Source organism: Vicugna pacos, chromosome 13 (genome assembly GCF_048564905.1).
Source record: "Vicugna pacos chromosome 13, VicPac4, whole genome shotgun sequence".
Taxonomy (NCBI): Eukaryota; Metazoa; Chordata; class Mammalia; order Artiodactyla; family Camelidae; genus Vicugna; species Vicugna pacos.
The window spans coordinates 46,277,054-46,295,660 of record NC_132999.1 but is presented as its reverse complement, the minus strand read 5'-3'; the positions used below and the strand labels follow the sequence as shown (position 1 = coordinate 46,295,660).

Below are 18,607 nucleotides of genomic sequence, written 5' to 3'. Positions count from 1 at the left end.
TGACTGTGAAGGCGCATATGTGGATGAGACTAACGGAGCAGGGGGCTTCCTGGAGAAGGTGGGAGATCAAGGTGGGCCCTGACAGATGCGTGAGACCAGAGAGGTGGGCACAGGCAGAGACTGGTAGGTTCAGGGGCAGGTACGGACAAGGCAGAGAAGAGAAGGCTGGCCAGGCTGTGTGGAGGAGAGGCTGGGAGTGCCTGTCCAGGGTGCAGGCTCTGTCTCAGGGCTGGGGGACCAGGAAGGTGGCGGTGGATGGGCCAGAGGCCTCAGGGAGAAGACAGACTGAGTTCTCAAAATCGCATGGCTGGCCCAAGACAGACTCGACCTCTCAGGGACCTCCCTCCTGGCATCCAGCAGGGGCCTGGGGCTCTGGACAAAGCTGACTGTATTCCTCCCTCCCCCTCCCTTTTTCTTCTCAGCCCTCTGCCGCATGGCCTAGCCAGGAGGGTTCAGATGCAGCCAAGATTGTGCTGCACTGAACTGTAGATTATTACGGAGGCATGACAGTGTTTCAAATGGTCCAGCGAATATCGGAATGTGATTAGAGGTGCATCCATCGGTTCACCGCGCTATGTACTGCGTACCCGCTATGCTCCAGGCGCCATGCTGGGCCCTGCTCCTTCCTTTACAGCAGCCACCAGTCCCGGCCGGCCTGTGCTTGGTGCAATGTGGGGACCCTCATCTATCGTCCCCAACCAAGAAGGGGGGACCACCACTGTCCTTGTTCTAATAGTGGGAAGTTTTAGACCCAGAGGGCCTGACGGTCCTCTCCAGGGAAAGTCCCGGGGCAGGCGGGGAAGCAGAAGGGTGTCAGGAGAGGGCAAAGCCCCTGCCAAGAACCTCCCCTGCCCACCCTACCCGCCAGACCCCCCACTTCTGGACCTGTGGGCAAGGATCTGGTAAAGGCGCTTGCTGGGGACAAACCTGGAGGAAGGAGGCTGTGGAAGGAGCCACAGAACATCCAAGATTAAATGCCCACAAGCCTGAGCTACCCTCCCAGGTCCGGGGTGGCTCTCTGCTCCTCTTCCTCTGACTGAGGGGCTGCTGCTCATTTCCTCTGTCCCTGGGCCAGCCCTGGACAGACACATGGAGCCCAGCCTGCTGGAGCTGCTGCCCAGACACGGGCACACCTCTGAGACAGTGGGGAGGAGCTGGGGCAGCGCTAGAGGCTGGTGTGTGTGTGTGTGTAAGAGGAAGACATACACACACACACACACACACACACACACACACACACACACATACAGATCAGAGAAAGAGATTCTGAAACTCAGAGGGAGACAGAAAGTGAATCAACAAGGGAAAACAGAGACACAGAATAGATAGATTTCTGGCCACAGCAGTAGGAGGAGGAGGAGGATTAAAATCATCTGGTCCAAACACCCCCGCTCCCATCATACAGATGAGGGAAATTGAGACCCAGAAAAGGCAGGAGCCAGGAAAGAGGGAGCAGGAAGGAAAGCCCAGGTTTTCAGGCCCTGCCCTGCACTGGCCCCTCTGGATCTCAGCTGCACTGAGGGGGCCCTGGGTCAGCTCAGCCTTCGCTATGTTCCCCAGGCTCCTCAGCACCCATAACCCCCACATCCAAATGGAGCTTTTCAAAAGCAAAGACACACTGCTGCTGATGTCAGACCTGGAATCACATTGTGCCCTGAAAAGGCCTCTGGGCAGTAGGGCCCTGGGCAGGGAGCCGAGAGCCCCGGAGGCCGGCAGGGGCCTTGCAAAGATCCGAGTACCCCTGGAGTGCCTGCTGTGTAAGAACGTGGCTCATCTAATTCTCACAACCACCCAGAGAGATGCAGCTTGATATCCACAATTCACAGGTTCAGAGAGGTTAAGCAACCTGATCAAAGCCACACAGTCTTTAAGAGCTGGAGCCTCGTCTAAATCAGGGTCTGCTGATGGCTGGGTCCTGGATACTCTGTTATCAGGGTCCCTTCAAGCCAGGGTGCTGGGGACAGAACACCAGCTCAGGCCCCAGCCCTGCCACACCTGCCTTGTCCACAGGCTAGGTCTTCACCTCTCTGAGCCCTGAGAAGTGGAGGCTTGATGCTTCTTACCTTACAGACGACTGAACCGTCATTGGTGCAAGATGCCTGCCCCACAGTAGACGCTCAGCCCCCACTGGTCCCTGACTCCCCAGCTCCGACCGGCTGTGGCCCAATAACCACACCTCCAGGCCCTGTCCCCTCCTCTGAAGAATGAGGAGCTGGTCCGAAGCCTCTCCTCCTGGGTAGTGCCCTGGTGTCCAGGAAGCAGGGCTTCCTTGTCTGCTCCTCCCTGAGAGCCCCGGCTCTGCCAGGCAAATTTGGCATCAATTTCCTGGCCAAGCAATGTCCTACCAAATCCCACTTCAGGCAGGTGGCCTGGGGAGCTGCAGGCCAGCTGAGGGGTGGTCACCCCAGGCACATGCTGCCGCAGTGAGTGGGTGAGACCTCAGGCTGGACAGTTCCTTCAGCTTGGCAGCCTTCCATGGGGATCCCAGCCCAGGGCCACTTCCCACAGCCCTGCCAGCAGCTGGGGGCAGGCGCCCATTCCTGGAGCAGAGTCTGGGGGTGCATCACAGTGTCCATTGCTTTCCTTGGTATCTTTGAGCCTCAGTTACATGTCTGTAAAATGGGTGACCATTTGTACCAATCCCATGGAAGGTTGTGAGGATTAAATAGGAAACTGTAGCCTTAGTGTTGGATACTTTGTAAGCGCTTAATACTGGTGTCTGATGTTAGCAGCAGTAGCAGTAATAGTAGTAGTTGTAGTCCCTGCCCCTCCTCCACGTTCACCCCTTCACCCTGGTGCAGGCTCCCTCTCAACTCTGTCCTTGCCTCCCCCGTCCCCTGCCTGAAGTGTCCCGCCACCCTGCCTGTCCCCATCCATCTGGCTCACTGCTCACCTTCTCCACTACAAGACCCCCACTGTGAGGTCGTAACCTGGCACTCAAGGCTCTGCCTCTTGTCCCCACCAGCCACCGCCTGCGCTGCTGCCGCGGTTTCCACCACTTCCCTTCTGGTGACCAGTGTGCCAGGCGAACCAAGCTTGTCCTCAGGATCCCTGACAGAGGTGCCCCACTGCCAGCCCTTTGCTCAGACTGTCCCTGGGGCTGAGCTTGCCCTTGTGCTTATCTCCACATCTCCATATCCCACCCCAACGGCAAGACTCAGCTTGAGTGCCTCCTCCTCCAGAAAGTCAGACCTGGTTCACTGAAGTCCTTTTGGCCCTGCCCTGCGCCCTCTGGGTTAGGCACTCCTTCTGCCCTCGCCCCACTTGCATAGCCGTCCCAGGACTTCCTTCTCTTGAATCTCCAATCAGAGTAAATTCACACCATCAGTTTTCACAGAGGCTGTCCTCCAGGCTTGGAGGCTCTCGCCCACCCTTCTGGCAGGTCAGCTCTTTCCCACCCATCCGGTTCTATGACCTCATCACAACCTGTGTTCCTTCGTCACCGTGTGCAGTCACCCACATGCCCTGGGGGTGTTGAATCGCCTCTGTCTCCCCTCTTAACAGAGCTCCCCTGATGCGTCACCAGCTCTGCACATATCAGGGCTCAGTAAACACCTGAGAAGTGAGTGAGCATGTCTGCCTGAGAGGTGGTGCCATCTGTCCCAGCCCTACATGCTGGGCGGGGGCAGGATGGTGACCCCAGCCCTGCTTCCCAGCACCAGGACTGATTCCTTCCTGACAAGTTGGATCCAAGGGGTTTGGTCACTCTGCCAGCCCTGAGGCCTGGTCCCTGGCTCTCCACCTGCATAAAGCCCCCAGAGGTAGCCTTCCCTGGGGAGAGGGCTGGAAGTACTGGAGGGTAGGGGGAGGAAGAGGCCCAGAGCCAGGCCAGGAGGACACCAGCATCAACCTCCTGCTGCCCTCCCCCCAACAGCGCCCGCTGTCTGTGCCCCACAGCCTATCTCAGCATCACCTCCAGGAAGCCTCCGTGGCTCCTTCATCACCACCAGCATCTCCTCTGTCCACCTATGGGCCTGAGGCCACAGGGGGGCAGCCTTTAAGCCTTGACTCCTCCTCTATCTGTTGTGCCAACCCTGTGTGCTGGCCTCCAGTTCCACAGCAGCCCCATTTTACCAATGAGGAAACTGAGAGTCAGAGAGGCTGAATGACTTGCCCAAGGTCACATAGGAAGTGGAGAAGATCAGACATGTGTTCTTCCTGCTACACCTGGGCAAGGTGATTCAGGAGCCCCACTTGGGTTTGCAAAGTGTCCCTTCCCTAAGTATCAGCTGAGGGTGGCCTGCCTGCCCCAAATTGTAATTGATCCTCCCTTGAAAGAAAGAGAGACATGGGCAGAGAGAGACAAACAGACACAGACACTTGGAAAGAGGGAGCAAGTACAAAGAGAGATGAGGGAGAGAGAGAGGGAACCAGTGCAGAGAAAGGAGTGGAGAGAGATAAAGGAAAGAGATTTACACAGAGAAGGGAGGAAGGAAGGGAGGGAGGGAGTGCAAGGGGGAGAGAGAGAGAGAAGAAAGAAAGAAAGAAAGAAAGAAAGAAAGAAAGAAAGAAAGAAAGAAAGAAAGAAAGAAAGAAAGAAAGAAAGAAAGAAAGAAAGAAAGAAAGAAAGAAAGAAAGAAAGAAAGAAAGAAAGAAAGAAAGAAAGAAAGAAAGAAAGAAAGAAAGGGACAGAGAAAGAAAGAAAGAGAGAGAGAGAAAGAAAGAAAGAGAGAGAGAGAGAAAGAAAGAGAGAGAGAGAGAGGAAGGGAGGGAGGAAGGTAGGAAGGAAGGGAGGGAGGAAGGAAGGAAGAAACAGAGACACCTAGAGGGAGGTAAAGGTAGAAAACACATAAAAAGAGAAAGATACAGACTGCATGCAAACACACACAGAGAGGAAGAGAGAGAGCCTTTGGGAGCAGGTTTAAAAATGAGAGTGTGACACAGGCATAAAGAGAAAGAGAAATGTACTCAGACCCCCCCCCCCACCGCGGCCCCAGCGCACACATCCAGACAGAGATGGAGGGGAGAGATACAATTCAGACAGGCGGAGAGAAAAAATGAGTGTGGGGGCACAGAAGGAAAAAGGACACAGATAGCAAGACAGAAAAAGAGATAGGGAGAGATTAATTCACTCACAGAGAGAGAGAGAGTGATGGGGAGAGGCCAGGGGAGAAAGCTGGAGGGGAGGGAGCTGGAGGGAGGCGGGAACCAGAGACACCCGGAGCACCAGATGCTCGGAGCTCACCCCCTCTCCTTCCCAGCCCTCACTCCCCTTTCCTCCACCACCTCCTGACTTGGTTCACAGGGGCCTGAAATGTTGGCCGGAATGGAGACCTTGACCCTCCCAGGTCCAGCTGCCCAGACGTACTCTCCTCCCGCCCTGAGCTCTAACAACAAATTGGTATCATGGCATCATCTGCGTTGAGCTTTCCACTCCCGTCTTCACCTTGAACTAGACTCACTGATGGACCAGATGGAAGGACAGAGACCTGCCCAGCATTTGCTCCCCCAGCCCAGGCCTCAGGGTCACTTGGTTCTCTCTGCTGGTTTCTGGGCCACAAGGACTGGAGGTGGGCATGACCCCCCAGCAAGCCTCTGCTGAGCACCCATGGTGGGCAAGATGCAGCCCAGGGACCCCTAATGTGGGAGGCAGGCAGCCCAGCGCATATGCCCCTCGCTGGCTGTTTGACTGTGGCGCCATCTGACCTCTCAAAGCCTCAACGTCCACCTCTGTGAAATGGGGATAATTGAGCCTCCATCTCCCTAGTGCGCCCGCAGCTGAGGAAGCAGAATTGGAGGGAGAGTGGCTGACTCCTCTCCTCTTCTGAGATTAAGCAAAAAGAGAAGAGGTGAATGTCCAATCTTGAGTGCCCCAAACCACATTCTGGCACTTGCCAGGGCAGTGGGCCTTTCGGATGCAGGGAGCCGAGCTGGAAGATGTATCAAACACGCCCACCACGGCCAGTTCTCTCTCTGCCGCTGCAGTTTAATTCCTCCCAGAGAACGGCACCGGGAAGACAGTGCTAATTAATTTGCCAGAACGAATAAAGAAAGATAAGACAGTAACCGAGGTGATGAAGCGCTGGGAGCACGTAATTCCCACCCCGACACCCCACGCGGGAGCTGATGAAGCCAGAACGACCATCTCTGTCTGTTTGCCTCCTCCGTCGCTGAGGACGGCCGGCTCCCCTGGCTGGGTGGTGGGCGTGAGGGGGTGTGTGAACAGGCAGATGAGATCAAGGGGAGGAAGGAGAGGGTCTTCTAGTGCCCGCGATCCCCCCCCCCGATGGAGGCGTGGGCACTCGGGGCCCTGTCTGTGAATGAGCACTTGGCCATCAGACCCCCGGCCTGGGAGGGAGCACAGGTGGAGGGTGTAATCGGGTGTACTTGCACGTGCGTCCATCACTGAATCTGAAGGCTGTCCTGCCAGGCTGGATCCGGAGTCCTTGGGGACCAGGATTAGCTAGGTCCACGGGGAGGGTGTTGTTGGAACACACAGGGGCATGTGCACCCTGCACGCCGGAAGGCTCTTCAGTAGCACTCACAGGGATTGGTGTCATCAGAGAGATAAGGACAGTGTCCTCGGAGCCATGGCAAGACTTGCTGGTGGGGGGGGCCCTGGTACACGTTGGGGCTGAGGCATCAACCCGCCCAGGCAAGGGTGTGACGCTCCCTGCTGCTTACAGGCCGCATTAGCCAGGGTGAGTTTACTACTTCTCTAAGCCTCAGTGTCTCCACCTGAGGGATGAGGACAGTTGTAGCACCCCACTTCTAGACTTCCGGGGAGAAATGAGAGGCGGTGCCTGGAAAGAACCCTGCTCAGCGCCCAGCGCACAGGAGGGGCTCCATGATCACGAGTTACCATCCGTGTCATTACCGTAAGGATCACATGGCTCCTTCCCGGATCAACGTGGAGCACGTGTTCATCTGTGAATGTGGGGAGAGGAGCCCACTGCGCTGGTTCACGGACCTCGTGGGCAGTGGCATTTATGGCCATAGGGAGAGACCTTTGTGTCACCTCCAAGGTGTCATTCCTTTGTGGCTCAGACAGGACTTGGTGCCTGGCCGAGAGGGAGGGAAAGCAGGTGGAACGTCTTCCTCCAGGACCCAGGAGTTTGGACGTTCTGCAGAGCCCGAGACCTACTTTGCTGGAAGCGAAAACAATTTGCAGCAACACAAAAGGAGGCATTAGAGAGAGAGCCAGGAGCCCCCGCAAAGAAAGGGAGGAACTGACTGTGGAAGAGCAATTTAAATGCAGCCAAAGCCTGAGCACGTCTGCCTGGGACCCGGGCTTCTGTTCACCGGGAAGGAAGGATCCACGTGCAGGTGTCCTGGCCCCTGACGGCGGGGGCAGGGGTGGGGGGAGAGGAGTGGCGGGGAGCAAACCCCCTGCAGACGCCAGGCCTTCCAGGAAGAGCTCCGCTGTTCGCTGCCTTTGCCGTGCAGTCTGCAGTGGCAACAGCTGGGTCCTCCTGGGCGGCCTATGCCTGGGCTGGGGCGACGGCTGCTGTGTGGGCTCTTGGGGCCTAGGTCGGAGTGCAGAGGAAGAGCGGAGTCACAGCCAGCGACAGGACGGCTGCTGGCGCTGGGAGGCCGGACCAGGCTCAGGTTCAAGGGAGGCTGTGAGCCCAACGGGAGCTTCAGGAAGAAGAGGTGGTGGGGCTGATGGGTTTAGATGAAGACTCAGGGGTATGACTGTGAAGTGGGGCTGGGATCTGCTGCCGCTTTGAGGGGATGGGACTCAGTGCTGGCAGCTCAAGGGCGGGGGAACCGGATGTTAGTTCCCTCAGGCAGTCGTGGGCCCCCTGACCTTCCTGGAGTCATGGCCGTCCCTGGATTGCAGAAATGTCAACCTCTTGTCAAAGGTCAGGGACTCATTGGGAATTGGGGCTGGGAGGGTTCCTGCAAATAACCCAGCCCCATAACCTTCAAGGCAGACACACCCAAGTCAAGAGAAAGGAGGGGCCTGTCCCAGCTCACACAGCAAGTCAGGGACCCCCAGCCCAGAGAAGGACTCTTTCTCCACCAGCTCCGTCCCAACCAGAGCATCACACCTCTGAGAACACGAAGCCCAGGTCTCACTCTTAAGAGGCGGTGTCTGGACACTCCCGCTGGGTTTGCCCTCCCCGGGAGGCCCCTGTTAAAGGCTCGGGCTGCCTGGAAGGGATGTGCGGCCCCTCTCCCTCTCCCGGAAGCAGGGTCCCTCTCAGACCAGGCAGTGAGTGACATGGCAGGGTCAGCAGGCGGCTGTGAGGCAGAGGAGGAGGGCTGGGCAGCAGCCCCGGAGGAGGTGCCCAGGGCTGGGTGGGTCACGGGAGAGAGGAGATGTGGGGTGCCAGGTGAGCGCTGCATCCCGGGGACCACTCTCCTCGCAAGGGACGAGCTCTTGGGTGCGGAATGTCAGGATTGCGCCCTGCTGCACACACGCTTGTTTGGGCCTCTTGCTGCTCTGGGCAGGGAAATGGGGGTAATAACACCCCCAGGACTGCAGGGCAGAGTAACAGACCCTGAAATACGCAGCAGCCCCAGCAGAGCCTGGCAGGTAGATGGTCCCTGACAGATAGGCTCCCTCCACTCCCACCCAGGCCCCAGGATACCCTAGCCAGGGACATGGCTCCGCCCTCACGCTTCTGGGACTTGTGTCTGGCTCCCCTGCCTCCTGGCTGTGAGACCCTGGGCAAGCCCCTCCCCTTCTCTGAGCATCAGTTTCCTCATCTGCAAAATGGGGGTAATGATAGCGCCTCCCTTCAAGTCCAGGTGAAGACTCAGTGAGATGATCCTCCCTCGTCACGGGGAGGCACTGGGACCACACCGAAGTCACCCTCCATCCAAAGCAGCCGGTGTCTCCCCGAGCTGGGGACTCTGCAGGGGACTTTTAGACGGTGAAGCCCCGGACCCACAGGAGGGGTGCTGTTCCCACAGGGGCCATCTGCTCCAGGTGTTTTTCCACAATCCCACGGGGGATCATGGCTGTCCCTCTCCTGCCCTCCCCAGTCTCCTGTCTCTCGGTCCAGCTTTGACAGGTGGGTCTGGCCTGACCTCAGTCCACAGAAATGGATTCTCTGTGCTGATGAAAACTCTCCATTTACCTCAAAAGCCTCAGTGAGCCCGCTCATCTCCTCCACCTGGCTAATGCCTGGACACCTGTGTCCCTGCGTGCCTTCCTTCTGCTTTTATGAACGGGTCGTGGTAAGAGGTTCATGGAGGGCTGTCTGGCAAAAGGCACCACTTCCTTTTAAGTTACATTATGTTAAAATCAGAGTTTCCTCTCTACTAGCTAATAACCTTCTCTTCTTTCTTCTCTTTTAAAGGCAAGGATCTCTTGTACATTCCTATAGAAGATCCATTAAGGGAGGTGAACGCCGAAGTCACACACTCCTGAGAAGACACAGCTCTGCAAAATCTACTTACCTGCAGTGAGTGTGAATGGGTAAGCCATGGGGCCACTGCAGGGCGGGCTGAGTTGTTTTGCTTTGAATGCACGAACTGTAGATTTGTAAGTACCTGCTCCTCACTGAGGCCCAAGCTTCCGTTTCAAGCTGTGATACTCAAGGGAGCTGGGTCTGCCCGGGCCCCATAGGGTAGTCAGGTAAACGGGTCCACCTGGACCTGCTCCCCTGCACAGGTAAGGCATGATGTTCCTCCCTGACTCCGACTGCTTAAGCCTAGACCCCTTTTCTGGCCAACTCTGTCCTCAGCCTGGTGACCAGCTGTCTCGAATTGTCCAAGACAGAGGGCATTCCCGGGAAGTCAGGGGCAACCAGGAGGAGTCTGTCCTCCTGTCCTTGGGGCTCCAGGCCCTAAGTTTAGTACTATCTCTGAGCCTTTGTCCGTGACCTGGGCACAGGGTCTCGCTCTCCCTAACGTCTTACTCCAGCCTCTTGGGCAGATGGCCTGGCACGGGGAATGGGGCTGGACTTCACACCACCCTCAGATCTGGGCAAGAGGCCCCTGCCCTCAGCCCTGCACTTTTCAGGCCCCACTCTGGGTCCTCTCCTTCTGCCCTCGTCCCCCAGGATGAGAAATCTGCACAGCTAAAAAGCTGTGCCCATCCAGTCTCTGAGCCCCATCCTTCCAAACCACGGTTCAGGTACCCAGAACCCCACAATTTTTCTGCTCAAGGGGCCCTCTTCCAGAGTTCGTGCTCCCGAGCGTGGGCTGGGCGCCCGTGTGAGTCCCTGAGCCCGAGGGACAGCTGCCAGCAGAGGTTGTGGCAGGTGTTTGGATGTATCCACATGTGTGCATGAGGCCTCTCCTCGATCTGGGCGCTGGGTGGATCTGGGATGGGAAGACAGAGGGGCCCAGGACCGAGGACTGGTTCTCTCGGCAGCTACGGTTACATCCTAGTGAGGAACTTCGAAGCGTTTGAAGCTTAAAATCAAATCTGGCTCCTAGGTAGTTACACAATCCTGTTCCTCAAGGTAGCAGGATAGCGTTCTTTGATTTAATGTGTTATAATTTTTTAGATTTTCAGAGGATATATAAGCATCCAATGATGACCTGTCTGGGGTCCCTCCAATGTCCAGGACAGCCTAGAGCATCTTCTGTGTGTGAACAACACACTCGGTCCTGGGGTCAGAGGGGACGAAGCTAAGGTCAGACAGTGAGCACTGTCACCAGTGAGCCAAGGTGGGAGAGTCCTGACCCCAGCCAGCTCCCTGCTCTGCCTGCCGGACCAGCAGGGTGCCAGCATTCAGTGACATGCGCTGGAGAAGAGCAGGGCCCTGCAGGAGGGGTGGCAGGAGCCCGGTAGCTGGGTGTACAGGCTCCGTTCTCTTCCCACACTGTCTCACTTATCCCTCACAATCAGGGGATGACATAGAGGCTCAGAGAGCCCCACAAAGTCATAAAGCCAGCAAATGCATCCCCATTTCTGTCTCTCAGACAAGGGCCTCTTCAGAAATCAGCAGGATGCCAAGCGCATGTGCCAAGGTCAGAGTCAGAGGCTGGGCCTCTCAGTGAAGTGAGGTCTTAGCCACTCCTGTCTCTACCCCGAGCTTTAGGGTCCAGCATAGGCCTTGAACAGAGTGGCCTGGGCAGGGGAGACCCCTCCCACTTTTCTAGCTTCTCTATGTCCCAGCTGTCCCTCCTGATCCACAGCATGACAGATGCTTCTAGCTCCCCATCCCTGGTCCCTTGATGGAACACCAAGTTCTACATTTCAAAATCCATAGAATCACTGCATCTTGGGGCCAGTGGGACCTCGATCTTGTCCTTGACCAAGAACCTGCTGTGGCAGGGCCAGGCTGGTGATCATGCGCATATCCAACCCACCCCCTCCACTCTGCCCCCAGAGAATGTTACCTCAGTCCACTTCGCTTCTCCCCTCCTCCCGCCCTTCAAGGAGAACATTATCTTCGTGGGATGGTTCCAGAGTCGTGGGAGATGCAGAATCAGAAGTGAAAGCGGAGAGTATCCAGGAGGATAAGTTAATCACTCTAATGCGGATGGCGGAGGGGTGGGGGTACGTGGATGGAGGAGGGGCGGGGAGTACAGAGCTGGTGAACAGAGGAGGCAGAGGAGGAAGTCGGGCCAGCATGGGACCTGGGATGGCTGGGAGGTCTGGCTTGGCGACAGGCTCTGCAGCTCTCCCAGGTGAGAAATGGGGATGTCAGAGGGTTGGGGATGGGATACAGAGACATAAACTGCGTTCCCTTGGTTTTCCTTGAGAGATGGGAGTAAAAATTGAAATTGCTCTTCAGATTATTTTCGGCTGCCGGACTGTCTCTTCAAATTCAGTTCCTTGTGGAGACCTGGCCTGCGGGGTCCTAGTCGTAGTCAGGTTGTCCTGTTCTGTGGGGAGGCAAACACGGAGAGCTTCCAGAGGGCTGGGGTGGAGCCTGCTTGTCAGAAAGAAGCGTGTGATAAATATGCACTGAATTAATGATGAAACTCAAAGAACAGTACTTGCCTCGTAGGAGTTCATATAGTACCAGACATTGTAGGCACCCAGGTAATGAATGAGACCATCCTAAGCGGGACAGTCTTAATGTTTACAGTCTGGTCAGTGGGTGTCACCTCCCTCATCCCACAGGGGAGGAAATAGACTCAGGGAAGAGACTCGTTCAAGGTCACACAGCCCGGCAGTGAGGAGCAGGGTGCACACTCCGCCTGCCTTGCTCTCCTCTCCCACCCCCACCGTCTTCTTTTCTCTCACCCCGGGAGCAGAGGAGGGGGAGGCAATGTGCAGTTTGGGGGGGCCTAGGCTGGGGGGCAGGAGGAAGGAAAGACATTCTGGGCAGGAAGTAGGGAGCCCAGAGCATCTTGGAGAAGAAGGGCATCTGAAGGAGCAGCAGGGAAGCGATGACCGGAAGGGCAAGGTGGAGCTTCCCCGGGAGCAGGAAGCTCCTCCAAGGTCACAGCCTTGCACCGCTGGAGTCCAGTTTGTGGAAACCCTGTGTGTATTAAACTCGGGTCTGTTTTGCACGGCCCCGCCCCCACTATCAACAGCCGGCTCCTGTCCCTCTGTCCAGGCCCTGGCTGCCCCTCTGAGCTCCAGATCCGGCATCCAGGCACCTCAACCCTGACCACCCCCTGCATGGGACAGGCCGTCTCTAGAGGTCCTACAGACCGGGGGCCGCACAGCCAGAACTGTGGGGAAAGAGAGATGGGGCCCAGGGGATGTAGGGTGGGGGTGTGTGCGGAGGTCACACCCCGAAGCCAAGACAGCCTGGGGGTTAAGGAGGAAGAATGTGTTTCCTGAGCCTCCAGAGGTCCTGCTCGCCCTTCTCTACCAGCACCCACATAGGGCCTGGCATACAGGTGCTCAATACAGACTTGGTGAATAAATAAATATCATCCATTTTTAAGTGCTTACTAGGGCCAGGCTCTGTCCTAGGGAGTGGGGACAGCTCTCAGCAGGACAGATTCAACCCTCCGGGTAGAGGGCACCGGCAGTGGGCAGAGCGGGATGGACAGGGTCTTTCTTGGAGGAAGTGGTGTCTCAGCTGGGGTCAGGAGGATGAGCAGGGGTATGCAGGCCACTGGAGGGGATAAGGCTCCCAGCAGAGCCACCAGCTGAGCAAAGGCTGGGAGGACAGAGGAGGCAAGAGGGTCCAGCAGAGTCAGTGTCACTAAAAATTCCAGGAGTGGAGCCACCCAAAGGTTGTGCTTGGCCAGAGCCATTTTACCCAGGAGGGAGCCAGGCCGGGAGAGGTTCATGGGGGTTGGTGATGGGACTGCTGGGCTGGGAGCCCACTGCCCCAAACCCCTGGCCGGCCTCCTTAGCCACAAGTCTTTCTCCTCATCCCTGTCCACCCCAGCCACTGTCACGTGGATCTTTTTTTCCTCTTCTCCAGAAAATCCTCTTTCACCTTGCACCTTGGTGGCTGAGACAATTTCTCAATGTCCAGCCAAAGGGGTAATAATTATTGGATTTAATTTAAGTAATAAAACATTTGCTGGCCCTGCCGCTTGGGTCAGAGAGCTGGGAACAGCGGGACCCGGCTGCAGACACGTGCATCAATCTTGCTGCCTTCCCAAAATGAGACCTCAGAGCTGCTGACTGGGGGCTTTGAGGTCAATGGCCCCAGGGGTGGATCCTTTATTTCCAGGGTGTAGGAGCCTGGGTACATGTCTTCACCTCTGGGAGCCTCAGCTTGCTCCTGTGTAAAGTGGGCACCACCGTGTATCCCACAGCAGATTTGTGAAGACTGGAGGTGCTGAGACCCCCGGCAGCATGTGTGAATCAGCCTCTTCCAGAGACCTGGGGGTCACACTGTGGCAGCAGCTGCCCCCAGTGCTGGCATCTGGTTGGCCGTGAGGTCAATGAGACTAATTCATCTTTGAAGGTAGAGTCCCCTTACCCACCACAGACCTTTAGTCAGGGGGCAAAATGATCTGATTTATCATTTTAAAAGAGCCCCAGTAAACTCAGCATCACCTTGCCTACAGCCAGCCCTGACCTGAGGATCAGGGGGACAGAGGCTCAGCCCCTACTGGATGAGGTGGGAGTAGGACTGGGCAGGAGGGAATGCTGTGTGGCCTCGGGTGATCTGCTGTCCCTCCCTGAGTCTCGGCTCCGTCCTCAGGGAGACTCCCTTTTCTACAGGACTTGGGTCAGGCAGCCCAAGCTCTCTGGGCCTCAATCTCTTCATCTGTACAATGGGGCTGTCCTCGCACTGCCACACTCATGGGGCCGTTGTGAGAACTGTAAGAGAGGGTATGGGTGAGGGCCCTTCCTGGCCCCTTCATTTCATGCTTGGTATGCAGTGATTCTGATGCGGGAATCTGGGACATTCCCCCAACTCAGCAGAGGCTCAGAGTGACAGAGGCTGCCCCAGGCGTGGAGCCTGATTGGAGACAAGCTGCTTAATAAACTGGCAAAGGGGAGGAGCATCACGGTGAGGGGTGAGATACTGCCTGGGGACATCCCTCTCCGCTCCTGGGGAGGAGCCGCCTCGAGCAGCCCCACCCTGACCTTGAACTTCTCTTCTCCTGCCGTCTCTTGGCCGGATCTGCTATCATCTCTACACAGAGGTGACAGCAATGATAATTACAGTAATCCCAATTCTCAGATCCTGGCATCACCTGCCTCTAAGTAGTCCGTGAGCAGAACGTCCAGTCCCACTTCTGCCGCCTGCTGCATATATGACCTTGGGCTTGACACCTCCCACCTTAGTCTCCCTACGTGCAAAACCTGGGTGTTGACCTTAATGCTTAGAGTGATGGAAAGTGTCAGTCACTAAACCATTAAGCTCTCCGGGATATTCAGGGACTGAGGGGGGATGGAGGAGAGGACGAGGGGAGCAGAGCCACATGAGAGCCACAGCTCACAGATGGTGACAGGATTCCAGGCACCATCTTATGCGTTCCGTACGGATCCACTCAGTTCCCCACATTGGCAACTTGAGATGGACACAATTATTGTCTCCATTTTATGGATAAGGAAACTGAGGCACAGGACGGTATGTTGCTGCCAGAACACTATCCCTCGAGACAGTGAGAGACCTGGATCCCCTGATGTCTTGTATGACCTTGGGAAAGGAGCCTCTCCTTATACTCAAGGAAGGAAGTGGGGAGAATTGAAACAGAAATGACTGTGAGGTCTGCTGCAGCCAGAAGCTGCTGGGCGGGTGTCCTTGCCTGTTGTATTGCATCTTCAAGACACTTCTTGGAGGAGGTATTATTATCGCTCAGTTACAGTTAAGGAAACTGCTGCCCAGAGAGGTTTAGACACTTGCCTAACATCACACAGCATGTATGTAACAGCACTAGGATTTAAACAGGGTCGCTGTGATTCTTTCCACCCCTCATAGGCTGCTTAGGGACCAGCCCACCCCCACCTGGCTAGGACAGAAGCTGGGGTAGAGGCTGGGACTAGATCTGGCTGCCAGACATGGGGGTTCTCAGGCCAACAGGCAGATACGAGTTTCCAGAAAGCCAGGTGTTGGAGCAGCCTGGGGCACTTGTGACCTGTGACAGGAAAAGAGAGCTCAGACTGGACAGCGAGACGGTGAGAGACACAAGACTTAGGTGGGGAGGGTATAGAGGCCTCGCTACAGGATGAACTCAGGAGCAGGGCTGGATCCTGGAGCTGAATCGAGCAGGTCCCCAGACCTGGAGGAGTGAGGCGGGGCCTGTGAGCAGAAACCACTAAGTCTAGGCTCTTCATCAGCCTCCAGCTTCCACAAGTGCCCACCTCCATGACCAAGCTTCTCCCAAAGGCCAGAGGGGAGCCTTAAACAGGTAAAGCACATCGCATCCCCTCCACTCCTGGCCCTCCACAGCTTCCAGGCTCACTCAGATGGGCACAAGCCTCTTCCCCATTTGCCGCAAATGAACTTGTCCCTCTGAACTTGTCCCCTCTGACTCCCCTACTCACCAAGCTCTAGCCACACTTACCTGCTGCTGCTGCTGCTGCTGCTGCTGCTGCTGCCCAAACAGCCTAAGCTCATTCCAGCCTCAGGGCCTTTGCACTTGCTGTTCCCTCTGCTGGGAACATGCTTCCCTCTGCTGTAACCAAGTTTGTCCCTTGGCTTCTTTCAGGCTGCTGTTCAGATGTCCTCTAAAGTATCTCCCATCCCGGTCTATCACTCTCTGCCCCTGACCTGCTTTATTTTTCTGTATGGCACTCATCAGCCCTGAAATTTATTTAGATATATCTTTGTTTACTGTTTGTCCCCTCCCCACCCCTTACAACGGGAGCTCCAGGAGGCAGAGACTTGCCAGTTCTGGTCCCCACTCTGTCCCTAGACCATAGGACAGTACCTGGTACATAGTAAATCCTCAGTAAATGATGATCCCTGGGTTCAGGTTCTAGCCCCTTCATTCCCTCATGGTGTGACCTTGAACTGGATCCTTGACATTTCTGAGTCCAATGTGTCTCCTCTCTAAAACGGACCTAATAATCACAGGGAACTCAGAAGGGGATGTGAAGCTATGGTGGATAAGTGCTGGCAAGTTGCCTAATGTAACACTGTAGCATATGCTCTGGAAATTGTTGTCATTATCTTAACAGTAGTAAGTCCGTTCATTCATTCATTCATTCCACAAACACACACTGACTCCTCTTCTGCTGCCAGACAATAATATGCTGTGGCTGGGGACATGGGAAATCAAACTTGGCTTCTGACCTAGAGGTGCTCATGGTTTAGTTAGGGAGACAGACCAGGGGATCAGTAATTAAGGACCATGGGTGGAGACAGAAATAGGCTCAGTGGGGAGGACTTCACAGAGAAGGAAGTGCTGGCATTGGGTCTGGAGGAGTAAGAGCCCACCAGGCCAACAGGAGGGAAGGGTATCCAGGTAGATCGAAGGGTGGGTGCAAAAGCAGGTGCAGGTCTTTGCCTGGTATGTTCCTGGCTAATGTCCCTGCCTCTGTGTGGCTCGTGCAGGGCCAAAGAATTTGGATCGTGATCCAAGGTCATCACAGAGCCTGAGAAGGGTTTCCGGCAGGAGGGACCCACGGTTTTGTGCTGCTGAGGCCCACGCTGGGGCAGAGTGGAGGCTGGGTTGAGCTGGAGGTCAAAGAGGCTGTCAGTGCATGGAACTGTGGCACAATAAGGGCTTGGCCAGAAGAACTGCGAGGGAATGAGTGATCACGAGGGGCCTCAAGTCAGCTTAGGAGAAGCAGCCCAGTCAGTGGGATTGACGTGGAAACGTCAGAGCTGCAAAACAAAGCTTCCTCAAACTCCCAGCAAACTTTGGGCTCTCCCCCGCCAGAGCTGCGCTGACCGGCGGGTTGGGCAGCTGTGGAGGCGGAAAGCTGGGGTGGAGGAAAGGTCAGCAGGGCAACGCCACACGGCAGGGAGGAAAGGATGGGAGGAAAGAACATTCTGTCAACCAGAACCAGCACAAGGAAACCTGACAAGACTAAAGAGAAGTTTCCTCCCACCAGCAAGTCAGGGGAAACACATTTGTTTCCATGACACACTTGTGTTTTTCAGAAGACCATGTGACTGTTTTTGCCCTGGAAAGCCATGAATGGAAAATTCCACCTGCTGAGACAGCCACGTCCTCCTCCAGGCACTAAACAACAGAGGATGCATCTGTCCCTAATTTACTGGTGCCTGAAATTCTACCCTTGGAGCTTCATTCCTGAGGCTTGAGGCTTTGTCCTTTGTTAAAATGCAAACAACTTCACAGAAGTTGTTTTTTCAACACAGACTTATTTTTCATTAATTCAACATTATTTTTTTTTGACTTCTTGCTCTAAACCAGGCAGTACCTAGAGGCTGGAAATAGATTAATGCTTGTTCACGTCCATACCTGTTGCATCCGGCGTAGCTTGGGACTGTGTCTGAGGATGGGCGACACAAGACTTGAGAAATAGAGACAAAGTAAAGAGCAAAAATGGGACCAGGGGAATCAAGATCTCATGGATCGAGCGCGCCGAAAGCCTGGTCAACATCATATTTATTAGGAGTATACAGCTCAGAAAAAACTGCAATCAAAGGGCTTTAGATATTTCAAGCGATAAGCACTAAGTTCTGCTTGCTAAGTGATTGATTAATTCCCAGCCTATCCCTTCCAGGAACAATCACCCTCCTCGGGGTATATAAGATTTATGAGTCTACCCTGTGATTGCCTCTGGGACATCTCGAGGTAGCAAATATTTCCCCTGGGTCAAACCCCATGCTTTCATGCCAGAACAAAGTTCTGTTAATGGCTGACCTGGCTTTCCAGGACCGTCCATTGTTTACCCTAAGGAAACACAAGCCCTCCTTCGTGCCCTTACGGTCAATCTCAGGATAGCTCACCCCAGATTTTCTTCAGCATAATACGTGCTGTAGGTCATCAACTGCGTAAAACATTAAAACAAAGCAAGCATGTGTGTTTTAAGCAAGCAAGCGTGAATAAAGTATTTTAAGCTCATGGAAATTTAGGTGCGGCTTGTTTTCCAGTGGCTTGTTTCCCAGCAGCTTGTTTCCCAGCATTTCTCCCTTTTTTTTTTTCTAGGCGAAGCATCGTGGAGAAAGCAGCATGCTCATTCAGCCTTCGATTGAATCCTTACTGGACACATAGGAAGACTAAACATAATGCAATCAAACAAATATTCATCAACACCAGAAAGCTTAAAATCCCTGGTCCCCATCCTTTTATCTAGTTTAATGGGTTAAGGGCCTCTAGACCATTGGGAATGCCTTTCATAGTTTCCGTTTCAGGAAGTGACTTTAAGGCGGCATGTTGCACTCCTATTACCTTAGCCCGCAGCTGATGAATGTCT

At 55.2% G+C, this 18,607-nt stretch overlaps 2 long non-coding RNA genes across 3 annotated transcripts; both read left to right on the top strand.

The window, feature by feature from the left end:
* The first annotated feature begins 3,461 nt into the window (after window positions 1-3,461).
* On the top strand, window positions 3,462-5,995 carry LOC140700944 (uncharacterized). Its single transcript, XR_012079705.1, has 2 exons — window positions 3,462-3,761; window positions 5,246-5,995. It is a non-coding gene; the product is annotated as an uncharacterized lncRNA (long non-coding RNA).
* Window positions 5,996-6,759: 764 nt separating this feature from the next.
* Window positions 6,760-17,800, top strand: LOC140700943 (uncharacterized). Of its 2 annotated transcripts, none has more exons than XR_012079704.1 (4): window positions 6,760-7,266; window positions 9,252-9,370; window positions 11,285-11,404; window positions 17,602-17,800. It is a non-coding gene; the product is annotated as an uncharacterized lncRNA (long non-coding RNA). The 2 variants fall into 2 exon arrangements; XR_012079703.1 differs by lacking the exon at window positions 6,760-7,266 and adding an exon at window positions 9,007-9,129.
* Window positions 17,801-18,607: the final 807 nt, after the last annotated feature.